The sequence below is a fragment of the Mus musculus genome, chromosome 1 (assembly GCF_000001635.26).
Source record: "Mus musculus strain C57BL/6J chromosome 1, GRCm38.p6 C57BL/6J".
Classification (NCBI taxonomy): Eukaryota; Metazoa; Chordata; class Mammalia; order Rodentia; family Muridae; genus Mus; species Mus musculus.
Window position 1 is genome coordinate 139,802,057 of NC_000067.6, and position 4,859 is coordinate 139,806,915.

General features: G+C 37.6%; 1 long non-coding RNA gene across 1 annotated transcript; it reads right to left on the minus strand.

Moving 5' to 3' along the window:
* Positions 1 to 2,108: 2,108 nt before the first annotated feature.
* Gm41963 lies at positions 2,109 to 4,643 on the minus strand. The gene is made up of 2 exons (XR_878587.1): positions 3,312 to 4,643; positions 2,109 to 2,324 (listed from the first exon to the last, which is right to left on the minus strand). It is a non-coding gene; the product is annotated as a predicted gene, 41963 (long non-coding RNA).
* Positions 4,644 to 4,859: the final 216 nt, after the last annotated feature.

A 4,859-nucleotide genomic window follows, 5' to 3' on the forward strand; every position in this document is an offset into this window, starting at 1 on the left:
ATATTAGTCAAAAAAGTGTCAAATAACCAAGATATAGCCCACAGAACTCAAAAAGGTTAACAAGCTGAAAGGCCCAAGTGAGGATGTCTCAGTCCCACTTGTAAGGGAGTAGAAAGAAACCACAATGTGGGGAGGAGGGACCTGTGAGGAAAAGGGGTGTGGAGAGGCAGAGAGAGGAACATGATTGGGTATTGGGCAGGGGAAAAACACTGAAATCCCTGAGGGCCAGCAGAAAGAATGGAAACATTCAACCTTAGGAGGTAGGTGTGTTTAGGGGCAGGAGGAACCTCCAGAATGTACCAGAGACCTGGGAGGTGAGAGACTCTCAGGACCCAAAGGATGGACCATAGATGAAATGCCCTACATTGGGGAGATAGAACTTGTAGATATGGTAATTTTTAAAATATGTATCACTTCTCCATGTTAAATCAAGGTCAGATGAACTATTTAAGTAGACCTGTAACCCATAAGGAAATGGAAGCAATCATTAAAAATCTCATGATCCTAGAGCTAGGTGGTTTTAGAGAAGTATTCTGCCATTCTTTCAACAAAGAATTAATGCCAATATGTCTCATACTAATCTAGAAAATAAAAGCAGTAGAAACATTGCTCAACTCATTTGAAAGACATTTAGGTTGTTTGCATTTATTATCTATTGTGCAAAGAGCAGCAATGGACATATAAGAGCAAGTATATGTGGGTTAAGATGTCAACTGATTTGGCATATATCAAGGCATGATATTGCTGTATCATGAGGTACATTTATTTTAGCCATATTGCCATTGTCCCCATTGATTTCCATTGGCAATGTACCAGTTTGCAATATTGATAAATGTCTCATGAGTTTTCCCTTTTCTCACTCCCCTCCAGCATTTGTTGTCAGGGTTTTGGTGTAGTTTTGGAAGTGGTGGTGGTTGTTAATCTTTCCTATGCTGACAGAGTCAGATGAAATCTCTAAGTTGTTTTAATTTACATTTTCTTAACTACTACGGTTCAAGATCCTTTTTTGAGGAATTTATTATTTTCCCTCTTCTTTTATCTCTATTCGTTTTATTACTCTTCTTTTATGTAATACATTCCAGCAACAGCCTCCTCTCCTTCAACTCTGCCAAGTTCACCCTCTAACTCCACTTTCCCTGGATCCACTCCTCCTCCATTTTCCTTGAAAAAAGTATTCCTGAAATATCAACCAAACATTCCATAACATGATGCAATAAGACTTAACATAAGTCCTCCCATATTTCTTCTGTGAACTCTCTGCAGATCTTAGGTCATTGTTTTGAATGGGACATTTATTTTTGTTTTGTTGATTTCTTATATTTGAGTTCTTTATGTATTCTGGATATTAAAAAATTAAATTAGAAAAATAATTTACATTTATCATTTAATGCTGACATTAATGGTAGAGGTAGTGATAAATTAAAAATCAATATTAATATCCATATTCTACACTGGTGTTACTTCCTACTAGTCAAGTGTGATGACTATTTCTCATTGTAAACTTAACTGCTTCTGTAATTAAGTAAAACCTAGAGATAGAGGACTTAACTGTGTGAAATTTTTAGCTGGACTTTAAGTGGGTAAATTGTCTTCTAGTCAAGACCATTGAGGTAGGAAAATAAACACCCTTGATCTGGAGCTTGAGGCAGAAAGGCATATGTCTTTAATTCAGATTGCACACCTTTAATCTAGACCACAATTCTGCTGGAAGCCTGTGTAAGGACATAATGGAAGGAAACTATTGCTCCTTACCTCACTATAACATCTATTTCTTCAGAGACATTAGAACATAATTCTTTTGGATTGCAGAGTATATTAAATACAAAGTGAGACATACAACCTTGTGGACTAAGTAACTACTATGACTTTCCATTCATAGACAGCCTTTGTTGGATTGGCTGGACTGTAAACCATTCTAATAAATCTACTTCTCTCACACAGATATAGACAGACAGACAGACAGACAGACAGGCACACACACACACAAACACACACACACACACACACACACACACACACACACACACACATACACACACACAGAGTTGCGAAACTGTCATGAATAGAGATTGAAGACATAGTCAAGAAGGGAGCCTCAGACTAGGAGGTTAGGTTATAACAACTAATTTATTCATAAACAGCAATAAACAAGTAAATGTCAAAATGTGATCACAGTCATTCCTTTCGGGTCTCTGCTTTGGGGTCTCGCTGGGGTACCATCCATGGTGTGGGTTTGTCTCATTTCAAAGAGAGAGTCCAGGTCATCTCTCAGGATGATAGCCTCTCCTTAGGTTTCTGAGAGCAAATGAGTTGCAGTGCCATACCTGGGGTTGTTGAACTATTTTTAGCCAATCATAATTAAGGCATTCATCAGGCTTCAACTTTATCACACTCACTCACACACTCTAGGCTTTGTTTCCATTTCAATTTTCTTATGTTATTTCTTAGGGAGAGAGAGAGAGAGAGAGAGAGAGAGAGAGAGAGAGAGAGAGAGAGAGAGAGACTCATCCTAGATCTGTTACTGTAGAAACTTGTTTAATAAAGATTTTGATATAAGAATTGAATTGAGAACAATAGAAATGTAAGGAGGAATCTTTTAAATACCTCGAATAAGGTTTTCCATATTGTAAAACTTAAAACTCCTGAAGCCTATCTAATTTTCCCCTTTCCTGGGATCTGGGAGAATCCTGAAAGCCTATGATTTAATGTATATTACAAACTTGAGAAGATATGTGTATTTGATTCACCACTTGTTATGGGCAATTGTTAACCTTGTATATGAAACTTTTGACAATTGCAGGGAAGATTAGAAAAATAATGTTCTGGGTTGGTTACTCTTAGCAATTCTAGATCAGTTGGCAAAGGATAGGGATTAGTTTCATGGTAAAATTAATTAAGGGCAACAAGGAAATTAGTAATAAAACCAACTGGGCCCAAGTGCACATAAATAGCCTAAAGCTTTCTGAACATACTCAAAAAGAGAATCACTTTTCCAGCCACACAGCTCACATTGTGGTAAGGCAAACTCAAGTCATCCTTATAAGTTTAGCTGAATTACAGTGAAAATTCAAGTCTCAGTCTCTGAAAGTGAGGCTAGCTAAAGTAAAGGCATTAATTTGTAAAGAATGGATTCTGTAATTTGATGTAAGGATATGTATGTTTAAAAAATCCTGTTGAAACTGTAAACTTGGAACCTCATATAATCAAGGTGTACTTTTTCTATTAAGGAAGCAGTACCCTCATCTCCAACCCCTGACATATTGCCTTTTTCTCCTTTGACTGAAGAAATTAATTTTTCATTGTCTGCTTACCTAGCAGTGACTGACTCTGAAGGAAACGAGAGGCAATATCCACAATATCCCTCTGGGATAACCAATAGTTTCCCCTAGATGTATATCCAGACTTAAAGCACAGTAGACTCCTAGAGGGGAGGTAGAAAGTGTAGTCTAAGAGGAGATGCAACATGCTAAGGATCTTACTCACTTTGCTAGGGAATATGTGTGGGAACAAACTTTAAGGCTGTGGGATAATGGTGGAAGGAACATGAAGCTGGATTATGCTAAGATTATTGACACAGGCCCATTGAGTGGAGACTTCAAGTTTAATATGGAATCCTGCACAGTTTAAAAAAATGTCTTAAGTTTGTTTAATGATTGGCTGAACAATTTATCAAAAGATTACCGACTAAAAAAGAGTTGGAGGGTGCCTGACATTCTCTGACTTAGTGTTGATGAAGGAGTTTCAAGGGTCCTGTAGTTTTTAAAACTAGAGTTGGTACTCTAAGTAAAACATAACTCTCCATAATTAAAATGCCCAGGATACATGCCCTTTATGAGTCCTACGACATACAAAATGGTGAGAGGGATACAAACACATTTAAAGAGTTTTGTTGTGAATGTTTTCCTTGTGGCAGAACTTAGAGTTGGAGACATTGCTGGTCAGTTGTGTGAATTAAAGACAATGGGTTTAATTGTGTCCAGAAGTACTAGAGGCTAGGTAAAGCACTGAATCAACAAAGGCAAGTCGATTGCAGTTACCTCAGTGGGCAGTATAGACAAATCAATGTGCATAATGGCCTAATCGTAGTGATGAGTATGGGCAAAACAAATTCTATGGTGGCATGAATATGGACCTGTGTACTGGATTATCAATTATGGCATTTTCAGGCATGATATAGATAAGAGAGCTCTGAGTAATTGTTTGATCTGTATAAGCAGAAAAACTATTAAACAAATGAAAGATTCCACTGGATCCTGGCAAAAGGCAATCTCAGCCAGTTAATCAATTTTCAGACTTGAGTCAGTTTGTTAACCCAAAATGCCTTGAATGAAGAGACAGCCAGATACCCCTAAGTACTTTTATAGTGGAAGAAAGGAAATGGTCAGACTTTCCAGGGTTTATGTGATGGTAGTTCTGAATTGATGCTCCTTAGGGAAGATTTTAAGAAATATTGTGACCCTTCAGTTAAAGTGTGGACTAGTGGAGATCAGATGACTAATGGAGTTTTCATTAATTGACTTGGCTAAACCCTGTCTTTTAGTATGTTCAGTGGGTCCCTGAACTCATTCTGAGATTATCTCCTCAATACAAGAATGTGGTAATGAGATTTTGTATACTTAAATGTTCACAGACATTTTTAAAAAAAGTTTTCCAATTTTTTTATTAGGTATTTTCTTCATTCAAATTTCAAATGCTATTTGAAAAGTCCCTTATACCCTTCCCCAACCCTGCTCCCTTACCCACCCATTCCTACTTCTTGGCCCTGGTGTTCCCCTTTACTGGGGCATGTAAAGTTTGCAAGACCAAGGGGCCTCTCTTCCCAATGATGGCCGACTAGGCCATCTTCTGCTACATGGGCA